Source organism: Euprymna scolopes, chromosome 17 (assembly GCF_053919585.1).
Source record: "Euprymna scolopes isolate OS-2025 chromosome 17, ASM5391958v1, whole genome shotgun sequence".
NCBI lineage: Eukaryota > Metazoa > Mollusca > Cephalopoda > Sepiida > Sepiolidae > Euprymna > Euprymna scolopes.
In genome coordinates, this window is record NC_136498.1 from 83,640,950 (window position 1) to 83,654,439 (window position 13,490).

The following is a 13,490-nucleotide window of genomic DNA, read 5'->3' on the forward strand; positions in this document are numbered from 1 at the left end:
GTTATAATTTAATTAAAGTTATATGCGGTGGTAATTACGATCTCTTCACGATATTGCAAAACTTTCATTTTATTTTTCAATTTCAAAGAAAGTGACATCTTTGGCAAAATGCAGTTATAAAATAAATATAGTAAATATCTTCTGAAGAAAGCTAATATTGGTACAATTTACGGTACTTCTACAGTTTATCGCCGAAAATGGAGAGGCCATTTTATTTCGCGCACTCGTCGTTATAATCCGTGGGAGAAATCAGTTTTAACTATGACCGATGCATGAAATAAATAACAAAAAATTAAACTAGATAGTGATTACTAGGGCTGTGACAATATTCTCTTTCAAATATGCTCTATATTCTTTTTATATGCCGGGAATATTCTTTAAGAATATGCTCGAGAATATGCTTTTTTATACGGGAATATTCTTTTTTAAAAAGAATATGCTTTTTTGCATAGGAATATTCTTTTTAAAAAGAATATGCTGCTTTGAGACGGAATATTCTCTTTGGCTACCGTATATTTATTTTTATAAATCGCATATTTTCACTGTACTTCAAGCAAATATATTTATGCTAGGTACCTTAGATTTACGTTTGCAACAATATTAACCCTTTCGATTCCAATGGGCCGATATATCGGCCATGGGGATTTAAGGTAAAAGAAGACCTACAGATATTTCGGCCTTACTATAGTATTTTAATAGAACGGGTATAGTTGAGTAGTTGGTAATTTTGCAATGTTAGGGTCGAAAGGGTTAATTATTTGTTTTTTTATAAATTCTATTGATGATTTTGTAAAAGCTTCAGTTAATGCCGAAAACGCAAGAAAATATATAGAAAAAACGTTTATTTTTATGCTATAAATACTTCTAACAATTAAGCACTATCAAGCTTAAACAAATATTTTATTAATTGCATTTTACAATTAAATGCGTTCTTAAGTTCTCAAAATTGAAACTTCTGCGGTTGTCTGCTAAAACGGTCTTATACTGGGAAAAAACTCGTTCCACGTCGCATGAGACTACTGGGGCATATTTCAAGCTGGCCATTTCTTCGGCACTTAAAGCTTTTAAATGATCTATGTCATCCAAATTTCCTTCATTTTCAAAAGCCTTCCCACTAATAAGTGCATCGAGACGTTTTAAAGTAGCAAAACCTTTGTTCTTTGAAATGACATTCTTCAGCTTTTTACGAAATTGGGAGTCATCCATCTCCTCAAGTGTCATTTCGACCTCTCTAATTAATTCAATAGATTTTGAAAGACTCAGCCCTTTAGTCTCCAACTTTGCAATATTTTTTGTTAAAAAGGAAAAACTGTTGGCGATAAAGCCGAGATCAAATGGCAGTGATTCCTCATCCAACAGTTTTTTGGACTCCAATAAACTTTGGGCCTCTGTTGAATCTAGAGACATTATGACAGGAGTAATTCCGGGCAAATGTTTGGCGTAATAATGCGCTGCATCTAACCACGTACCCCATCTTGTTACAATGGGACTCGGTGGAAGGGGCACTCCTGGGGCTAGTTCCCTGAACTTTTCGATCCGATTGAGTGCTTTTAAAAATATACTTTTTACAGTTGAAATCAGTTTATTACTTTTGGGTACGCCTGCCTGACTAATTCCGCAAGCCTGTGCAAGCCATGGGCCAAACAAGTAACGTGCACCATTTTCGGGTATAAAACCTGAAGAGCATTCATAGCTGCATCAATGGTTACAAGGAGCACATTATTATAAAGGACTTGCCGCGGCCACAAAAACTGCAACGAATCGTTAAAAAAAGCAACAATTGTAGAATGATTAACTTTTGGCAGACATGCAATATTTCCCAAATAGCACTTGCTGCGTTCCTCTTCTACCCCAAGAATGCCAAACACAAAGCAAACAATAAAACGCTGCTCTACATCAGTGGTTTCATCAATCGAGACCCACAGTTTCATTCCAGCAGCTTTTTCTCTGAGTGACTTCACTTTTGCTTCACTAACGTAATATTTTCTTAGTGTAGTCTGAGAAAGTCTTTGAACACATTATTGCTCAGTTTATGAAACGGAATATCCGCTGCAATCAACGCTTTGCATAAGTCAGCGTTGAACAAATTATTCATACTGGCTCCTAAATCAGTTGCTGCAGTAGGAACTTCGCCTAACGTTGCCGTGTAGGTCTTTTTTGCCAGATATGCGTTGGTCTTAAAATGCTGCTTTATAAGAGATTTTTTACAACTTTTGATCTGTAAAAATAAAAATCAATTATTTAATGGTAATATATACATTTAAAGGAAGGGTGGAAAAAGTTATTTGAAGCCGATTAACATTTATTAATTAACGTAAAAAGTAGATAAAATAAATTGTAAATTTCAACGTTCAATCAAAGTTTAATACAGTTAGATTTACCGTTATAGAATTTCAAAAACAAAACTACGATAACAACGCCAATCTATTAGTCAACTATATTGCAAATTTTATGTGCTAAAGTTTGTTTGTAGAGAAAGACTGTGGAAATTAGAGGAACCTGATATTGTCTAACCAGGCTAGGGTTCGGTCTAAATGTGGCCCCAGGCATTATGACAGCAATCATGCATGCTATCCGGCAGCAAGATGAGGCAGTGCAACAGGCAACATCCTCATACATCGATGATATATTCGTCAATGAGAACCTCATGTCAGCGCAATCGGTTAGAATGCACTTTGAAAGCTTTGGACTGACATGTAAGGAACCAGAGCATCTGTGCGATGGAGCAAAAGTTCTCGGCCTGCACGTGCGCAATAGCAAGGAGGGACTTTGCTGGAGAAGAGGAAGTCACGTTCCCAAGGTCCCAGCAAACATCACTCGACGAACAGTGTTTTCGCTTTGTGGAAAAATGTTAGGCCATTTCCCTGTGTGCGGTTGGCTCAGGGTGGCCGTGGCAGCCATAAAGAGACATGCAACAGCCGTGTCGTCGGGATGGGATGATGCAGTACACGATGTCACCCTAAGGAGCATGTTGACAGAGACTGTGTCCAGAGTGACCAGTGATGACCCCGTTCAGGGAAAGTGGTGCGTCAGCGGGAATGAGTTTACGGTCTGGGTGGATGCTAGTTCACTGGCCCTTGGAGTTGCCCTTGCAGTTAATGATTCCATTATTGAAGATGCCTGTTGGCTTTGGCCAGAGAATGATTCGAGGCACATAAACCTGGCCGAACTTGATGCCACATTGAAGGGCGTTAACTTGGCGCTTCAATGGCAAGCCAAGGTTCTACATATCATGACTGACTCGGCATGCACTCATCGGTGGATAACCGATGCATTAAGTGGAAGAGCACGGCTGACGACACGAGCATCGAGTGAGATGTTAATTCGAAGACGGCTTGCCACCTTGGTTGACACCATCACAGAGTACGACCTGACCGTGGACGTAGTGTTGATCAGGTCTGTGCTCAACAGAGCAGATGCTTTGACAAGAGTCCTTCAACGATGGCTTCTGGCTGGTGCTCGAAGAGATGCTGATAATCTGCAAAACACATGTGCAGCAGTTGTGTGTAATGTGGATGTAGCGCGCATCATGGACATTCATCGACAGTGTGGACATCCTGGCATCAAGCGGACACTGTACTTTGTCAAGATGATTGATCCAGGAGTAGGAAAAAAAGATATCCGAAGAGTGGTGGAAAGTTGCGAGGCCTGCCAATCCATCGACCCAGCTCCAGCACGATGGAAGAAATGGGAGTTAGGAGTGAGTGGTAAGTGGCAAAGAGTGGGCATGGACATCACACACTACGGTGGCAACCACTTCCTTACCCTCATCGATTGTAGGCCTACACGTTTCGCAGTCTGGAGACTCCTCGGGCGCCAAGACTCTTGCAACATTATTCGCCAGCTGTCATCCGTGTTCTGTGAAAGAGGTGCGCCCGATGAAGTGCTGACGGACAACGACCCAGCCTTTTGCAGCCATCAGATGAGGCAGTTCTTACAAGAATGGGGTGTGCGGCTGCGGCTTACATGCGCTTATGTGCCTTCTGGCAATGGTATAGCTAAGAGAAGCCATCGCAGCATCAAAACAATTGCAGCCAGGAAGCAGTGCACCATCGTAGAAGCTGTGTACTGGTATAATCTCATGCCAAAGGATGGCGTCTCTCCAGGAACGGCGCCTGCAAACGCAATCTATCAGTACCGTGTCCGAGAAAAAAGAATCCACCCCGATACAACTATGGCCACTGAGATAGAACGGAATCGATATGCCAAAGGGGATGCTGTCTGGGTGAAACCGATGTACTGACAAGTATAAACGAGGCACAGTGACCGATGTGGTGAGTCAGCAGTGTGTTCAGGTTGATGGCGTACCCCGTCACGTTAGGGACCTACGGCCGGCGACACATGTACCACCTCCAGTGGACAATGAGAGTGATTCTGACTCTGAGACGAGTGGGTCATCGCGTTGGTTTGCACCATCCCTATCAAGCAGTGACTCTGATATCAGTAACCTCCACGGAGATGAAGCCTTCCCCGACCATCAGGCGGTGGATGAGAGCGCACGCGAAGACGAGAGCAGCACTGTCCCCCTTCGTAGAAGCACCCGACGGCGGCGATCACCACCCCTCTGTCATCTCTGTGATCATGAGATCAGGGTGGAGTGTGGAGAAAGTGGCTTACCGTTAAAGAGGCTGCGCGTTTGTGCCTGCAGAGCACAAATTAAGAATCAAGATGGCGCCCGCATGCGTTTATGTGGAAAAAAGTCTCGTGGAATCTCGGAGAATCTCGTACCCTGATTCCATAAATAACGAGGAAAGAAAAGCGGGAACAGAGACGATTTTGAGTCACGAAAACGAACGGACGTGTGTAAAAGAAGAGGTAGAAGAAAAGAGTGTGGTGAACGAAACAAACAACGACTCGGTTGTAAGTAGAGTTGTAACGAACACATTGTTCCTACCTGGATATTGCAGTATTTGCAGGTTAAGCAATTGCCAGTTAACTGGTAATCTTCAAATTCATCGGCATATTTTGCCATCCGTTCAGCAGGAGTGCTAATTATTTTCGGCATTTTTTGTTTAGTTTTTTTAGATCTTGTAAATTCGTCCCGGGTACTAACACGCTTTGAGTATCTACAAGGACGAGATGTCTGTACATATTTATATATATGCCTATAATATCACTCTTTTTCAACAGACCAAATTTTAGACCCTTTTTTATGTAGATTCACATCTGTTAGGGTTATACCACGTTTAATTCATCTAAAAAAATGAATAAATTAAAAACTCTTATCCAAATATTTTCTTTCAGCATATTTTTGGCAAAACAAAACTTATTCCATAAATATTTTGCATATTCATTTTTAAAAAGCATATTCTTTTTTTAAGGAATATGCTTTTTATCAAAAGAATATTCTCTAACCCAATATATGTAAAGAATTGTTTTTTATTAAAGAATATTCTTGACTAAAAAATAAATGTATTACGGACCGCCGACCGACTGAGAATAGATTTTTTTAAATGCATACTACAGAATAGTTTTTTAGTTGTGTGCAAGCAACTCTGCCGGTCGGTCCGTAATCATTTACTTTTTATTTCTTTTAATATTTATTTTACTACTATTTATTGATTTTCGGGGTCCTGAACACGAAAATAACGTTTCAAATTCCCTAATCCTAATACTTTTTGTGATATAAAGAGGGGGATCACTTTTCTGTATTAATTTAACGTAAAATGATCACCCACTTTACAACCATTCATTCTGAAAGTCATTCTCCAGATCAGTTTTGAAGTCATTCTCCAGTCAGTTTTGAAGGATTCCAGACATTTTTGAAGCATTCAAGTCATTCTTAATGTCATTATTCCTTAAGGTCATTAATGTCATTTTAAGTTATTTACTTTTTATTTATTTAAGTCATTTCAGCTCATTTTTCGGTTATTTTAGTTTATCTTTAAGAATTTCATGTCAATCCTACCTTCAAGCATTCATTCATTATTTGCATTAACTTAGACGAAAGCACGCGACTAAGGACTATCGGCCTTGTTTTTATTAAAAACAGAAAATGGAATGAAATAAATAACAAACAAAAAGAAAAGGACATGCTCATAATTGTTAACTGTATTTATGTTTTTTTTGTTTTTTTTTCCGGAAGTAATAAATTATAATTTTAGGTTAATCTGTTCTTTGCGTAAGTAATCATTATCTAGTTTTATTTTTTGTTATTTATTTCATGCTTCAGTCATAGTTTAAAATACTGACTTTTCATTCAGATTATAACGACAGGTGCGCGAAATAAAGTGGTGTCTTCATTTTCAGCGATAAACTGTAGAAGCACCCAATTTACCAAAATATTTCAAAAAGAAGTACAATAAGTGCTTCAAAGAATAGTTATCGAAAACATAAAAAAATTAGAAACAGCATAAAACAAATCGAAGTCCTATATTGGTATTCACTCATTTTCGCAATTTTTTAAGCATCCACAAAATGTTAACTTTTATAAACTTTTTGATTATATGTGAATTCATTTTTGGTCATTTATAGAAAAATGGAAAAGAAAGTTCAAAAGTGTTTTTTTTTTAATAAATGTTTTATAAATCGGTTAATTTATGTATTATTTCTTAATTTGGGTATTATTATACAAACACCGTGACAGCGAATTAGTAAAAACAGACGTAGTATTCTGTTACGTTTCGGTGTGCTGAACACGAATCTGAAAACTGGGTTAGGGTTAGGGTTAGGGTTAGGGTACATTTTTTTCTACTAATTCGCTGTCACGGTATTTGTATAAATTTACCTTAATTTGTTATTTTAATCAGTAATAAATGTACAAAACTGAATAATATATATATGTAGGCCGGCGTCACGTAAAATTTAAGTTCTTAGATATTATTTCAAGTAAGAGTTTTTGAACAAGTAAATACTGTTGGAAAAAGTCCAGGATCCGGTAGTTCACTGTCGTCAGGGGTTGCAAAGAATGCTCTCTGCGCCCCTAACCAATGGGGACAAGTAACAGATCAAAAGAAAAAGGAATCAAAACTCTAGCCTCGCTCGCGTAAACTTACTCAGTGAAGTGACAAGAGAAGAAGAAGAAGAAAAAGAATTAATGGGAATGGTTGTAGGTTGCCTTTTATAACCAATAGGAACAAGCCTCCCACCACTCCCTTAGTCTATTTAGGCGGTGAGACAGATCTGCTCATGCTGGTCCATTCCCCCGCCCCCGACGGACAGCGACACCCATCCGTAAGTAGCCTCCATTTTTTTCTACTTTTATAAACTTTTTGATTATATGTGAATTCATTTTTGGTCATTTATAGAAAAACTAGCAGGGCTACCCGGCGTTGCTCGGGACCGTATAAACAATGAAAAAACAAAAGCAGATATTGAACATATGTTTTATTCTTAGGGGAGAGGAATCTTTCATCTCAAGTTTTAGCGTTACAAACAAACATTTGTCTTTTATATATAGAGATAATGACAGGTTTTTTTGGGGCCCCCATCGAAGATAACTGATCAGTTGACCAACTTCTAGTGGTCTGTTTGACGTGAAATTTCGATATTTGTCATCCGGGTGATGGGACTTCGATATGATACCAAATTTGTCAAGTTTGGTTCCGTCTTTCAAAAGTTTTAGCGTTACAAACAAACATACATACATACACACAGACGTTTGGCTTTTATATATATAGACTAGCAGGGCTACCCGGCGTTGCTCGGGACCGTATAAACAATGAAAAAACAAAAGCAGATATTGAACATATGTTTGATTCTTAGGGGAGAGGAATCTTTCATCTCTATGTATTATTTGTTTTATCTACCCTAGGACTGATATTGTTCATGTTTTATCCCTAGCATAGGTAATTTACAGCATGTATATGAAATTGTTTTACCTTAGGGAGAAGAGAACAGGTAATATACAACATAATGTGTCTATATTACATCCCTGGCAACGCCTAGAAACCAGCTAGAACATGTATTTCAGTCAATCTTTATTATATCCTGGGCTATGCCGGGAAACCAGCTAATCTCTTTTTAGTGACTTGACCACCAAAATACCTCCCTAAGTGTGTCCTTTCTTTTGAACTTATTAGATATAGGTATCTAGAAATGTGTGTGAAATTTTGTTGAATGCATTGTTCACTATGATTTTCTTATTGTTCTACACAATATCAACTGTAGCGAAATAACACAGTAAACTTAGTGTAGTGTTAGAATAAAGAGCAAAGGAAAAAATTAGAATCATATTTTGTAATTGCAAATCTAAATTTGCTAGCATGTACCAGTATTTGCCAGGTTGTGGAAATTTGGAACTTATAACATATGTAGTGGCCTTTTCCTAGATACCTATTGCTAAAAATTATACTTTCATTTTGTTAGAAAAATCTCTCTTCAGATGCCCTGCATCATTCAAAATAAAAACAAATATTTTTATAATTGTTTCAGTATATTGCTACACAATGTGAAAGTTTTTAACGTTTGTAAAAAAAATCATGAATGTGCTTATATTGCAAAAAAGAAAATATCAGTGCACAGTATTGAAAGTGTTTGAGATTCAAAAGTCTGTAACATTTCTACTAACTTCATAAGATGTCATGTGAGAAACTGAATTGAATATCAAGACATTATCTGAAGCGTTTTTATGTTGGTGTAACATATGTGTTTACAGTGAACCTTAACTTTTAATAAACAGATTGGTATGCAATGACATAGGCTAAGAATCTTTAAAATATATATAAATTGGAAAAATGTGTGAACAAATGAAAAAAAAATGATCCGCTCCACTTGATGACATCAAGCACAGTAATATTTTAGTGAAGAAAATATGAAATTGATGTTCAGTGATTAGTTTGGATGAATGAGAAAATGTAATTGTTTGATGCATAAAAATAACTCAGTTGCTGTATTTGATATTAAGCAGCAAAATATAGTGATTTGAATATTTGGGAAAACATCAAACCAGATTATGTAAAAAGAAAAAAAAAAGATGAAATTAGAAAATATATATTTTATGTTTATGAGTTTTGCCAATCAAAATTTTGTGGCAGAAATTGGGTGATTACCATGCAATTTTATTTTGATAAAATTCTTAAATTATTTCAATGTTTATTATAATTTCTTATTAGTGACTTGTTATCATCAAAATCCGCCCCAAAGAGTGTCCTTTCTTTTATTAGGTATCAGAATAGGTATCCAGATTTCTACTTCTATACAAATGTGATATTTCGGATCTGTAGATAAACAATTTGTTGCATATATAAGCTGAGAATTGTTCTCTCTCATTCTCTCTCTCACACACCCACACATTCTCACTTTTATAGATATAATAGATAAATTATGCTAGATATATTTCCATGTGTCTGAATAATCTATATACAAATTTTCAAATCTGTAGATAAAAAATTTGTTGAGTATATAGGTTAAGAATTGTTCTCTCTCTCTCTCTCTCCTCTCACGCATGCTCACTTTTATAGATATAATAGATAGATTATGCTAGATATATTTCCATATGTCTGAATACACTATATAAAAATTTTCTAATCTGTAGATAAAAATTTGTTGAATATAAAGGGTGAGAATTGTTCTTACTCTCTCTCTCTCACACACAGACATATTCTCACTTTTATAGACATAATAGATAGATTATGCTAGATATATTTCCATATGTCTGAATACCCTATATACCAATTTTCAAATCTGTAGATAAAAAATTTGTTGAATATATAGGTTGAGAATTGTTCTCTCGCTCTGTCTCTCTCTCTCTTGCTACCTCACACACACACGCAAACATTCTCACTTTTATAGATATAATAGATAGATTATGCTAGATATATTTCCATATGTCTGAATACCCTATATACAAATTATCTAATCTGTAGATAAAAAATTTGTTGATTATATAGGTTGAGAATTGCTCTCTCTCTCACAGACACACACATTTTCACTTTTGTAGATATAATAGATAGATTATGCTAGATATATTTCCGTATGTATGAATACCCTTTATAACAAATTTAAAATCTGTAGATAAAAAATTTGTTGAATATATAGGTTAAGAATTGTTCTCTCTCTCTCTCTCTACCTCACACACACCCACACACACAAACATTCTGACTTTTATAGATATAATAGATAGATTATGCTAGATATATTCCATATGTCTGAATACCCTATATACAAATTTTCTAATCTGTAGATAAAAAATTTGTTGAATATTTTCAACCCTTATCCTCGAGTGGCGTCTGGGCCTTGATAAGTAGTAATGCGTATTTAGCAAAATATAAATATATATATATATAACAAATTTACTGAATTTCCATTACTAACGATTACTGTATTGTCCAATTGACTACTGCGCTTTTCAACCCTTATCCTCGAGTGGCCTCTGGGCCTTGAGAAGTAGTAATTACTAACGATTACTATATTGACCAATGGACTACTGCACTTTTTAACCCTTATCCTCGGGTGGCCTCTGGGCCTTATTGTCCAATTGACTACTGTGGACTTTTTAACTCTTATGCTCGAGTGGCCTCTGGGCCTTGATAAGTGGAAATGACCAAGTAACAAAAAATAGGTATATAACAAATTTACTGAATTTCCATTACTAACGATTACTATATTGTCCAATTGACTACTGTGCACTTTTCAATCCTTATCCTCGAGTGGCCTCTGGGCCTTGATAAATGGTAATGCGTATGTAACAAAATATACATATATATAACAAATTTACTGAATTTCCATTACTAACGATTACTATATTGTCCAATTGACTACTGCACTTTTAAACGCTTATCCTCGAGTGGCCTCTGGGCCTTGATAAGTGGTAATACCATCGAGTGGCCTCTGGGCCTTAATAAGTGGTTGTGCCTAAGTAACAAAAAATAGGTATATTACAAATATCCCGCATTTCCATTACAACCGACTACTACGGTGCACTTTTCAATCCTTATCCTCGAGTGGCCTGTGGGCTTTGATAAGTGGTAATGCGTATTTAACAAAATATTAATATATATATAACAAATTTACTGAATTTCCATTACTAACAATTACTATATTTTGTCCAATTGACTACTGCACTTTTCAACACTTATCCTCTAGTGGCCTCTGGGCCTTGATAAGTGGTAATGCCTATCTAAACAAAATATAAATATATATATAACAAATTTCCCGACTTTCCATTACTAACGATTACTATGTTGTCCAATTAACTACTGCCATTTTCAACCCTTATCCTCGGGTGGCCTCTGGGCCTTATTGTCCAATTGACTACTGTGCACATTTAACTCTTATCCTCGAGATGTATCTGGGCCTTGATAAGTGGAAATGCCTAAGTAACAAAAAAATAGATATATAACAAATTTCCCAAATTTGACTACTGTGCACTTTTCAACTCTTATCCTCGAGTGGCCTCTGGGCCTTGATAAGTGGTCATATATATTTTTTACAAAATAAAAAAAAAGGTTGGAGTCGCTGAATAACTCATCCTCCCGTTAAAGCGGTTCCATCCTCTTTCCCCAATTTGACTACTGTGCACTTTTCAACTCTCGTCCTCGAGTGGACTATGGGCCTTGATAAGTGGTAATACATATTTTATGAAAAATATATATATATATATATATATATATATATATAACAAAATAGGTTGGAGTTGCTGAATAACTCATCCTCCTGTTAAAGCGGTTCCATCCTCTTTCCCAAATTTGACTAATGTGCACTTTTCAACTCTTATCCTCGAGTAGCCTATGGGCCTTGATAAGTGGTAATATATTTTTGTTATAAATATATATATATATATATATATATATATATATATATAAAAAATAGGTTGGAGTCGCTGAATAACTCATCCTCCCGTTAAAGCGGTTCCATCCTCTTTCCCGAATTTTACTACTATGCACTTTTCAACTCTCATCCTCGAGTGGCCTATTGTCCTTGATAAGTGGTAATATATATTTTTTAATAAAAGTATATATATATATATATATATAAAAAAATAGGTTGGAGTTGCTGAATAACTCATCCTCCCGTTAAAGCGGTTCCATCCTCTTTACCGTATTTTTTATACAGTGCACTATTCAACTCTCATCCTCGAGTGGCCTATTGTCCTTGATAAGTGGTAATATATATTTTTTAATAAATATAGATATAAATATATATATAAAAAAACAGGTTGGAGTCGCTGAATAACTCATCCTCCCGTGAAAGCGGTTCCATCCTCTTTCCCGAATTTGACTACTGTGCACTTTTCAACTCTAATCCTCGAGTGTCCTATGGGCCTTGATAAGTAGTAATATATATTTTTTACAAAAATATATACATACATATATATAACAAAATAGGTTGGAGTCACTGAATAATTCATCCTCCTCTTAAAGCGGTTCCATCATCTTTGCCGAATTTGACTACTGTGCACTTTTAAACTCTCATCCTCGTGTGGCCTATGGGCCTTGATAAGTGGTAATATATATTTAAAAATAAATATAGATATAAATATATATATACCAAAATAGGTTGGAGTCGCTGAATAACTCATCCTCCCGTTAAAGCGGTTCCATCCTCTTTCCCAGATTTGACTGCTGTGCACTTTTCAACTCTAATCCTCGAGTGTCCTATGGGCCTTGATAAGTAGTAATATATATTTTTTACAAAAATATATACATACATATATGTAACAAAATAGGTTGGAGTCACTGAATAATTCATCCTCCTCTTAAAGCGGTTCCGTCATCTTTGCCGAATTTGACTACTGTGCACTTTTAAACTTTCATCCTCGAGTGGCCTATAGGCCTTGATAAGTGGTAATAGTTTGTACAATAGTTTGTACAATATATATATCTATATATATATATTACAAAATAGGTAAGAGAGAGAGAAGAGGGTGAGAGAGAGAGAAGAGAAAGAGGTAGAGAGAGAAGAGGGTGAGAGAGAGCAGAGAAGAGGGTGAGAGAGAGCAGAGAAAGAGGGTGAGAGAGAAAGAGGGTGAGAGAAGTGAAAGAGGTAGAGAGAGAAGAGGGTAAGAGAGAAAGAGGGTGAGAGAGAGAAGAGGGTGAGAGAGAGAGAGGTAGTGAGAGAGAGAGATAAGAGAAAGAGGTAGAGAGAGAGAGAAGAGGGTAAGACAGAGAGAGAGAGGGGTAGTGAGAGAGAGAGATAAGAGAAAGAGGTAGAGAGAGAGAGAGAAGAGGGTGAGGGAGAAAGAAGAGGGTGAGAGAGAGCAGAGGGAGAGAGAGAGAAGAGAAATAGGTAGAGAGAGAGAGATGAAGGTGAGAGAGAGCAGGGAAAGAGGGTGATAGAGAAGAGAAAGAGGTAGAGAGAGAGAGAGAGAAGGGTGAGAGAGAGCAGAAAAAGAGGGTGAGAGAGAGAGAAAGAGGGTCAGAGAGAGAGAGAAGAGAAAAAGGTGTACACAGAGAGTGAGAGAGAGAAGAGGGTAAGAGAGAGAGAGAGAAGAGGTTGAGAGAGAGAGAGAGATAAGAGAAAGAGGTAGAGAGAGAGAAGCGGGTGAGAGAGAGAAGAGGGTGCGAGAGAGAAGAGAAAGAGGTAGAGAGAGAGAAGCGGGTGAGAGAGAG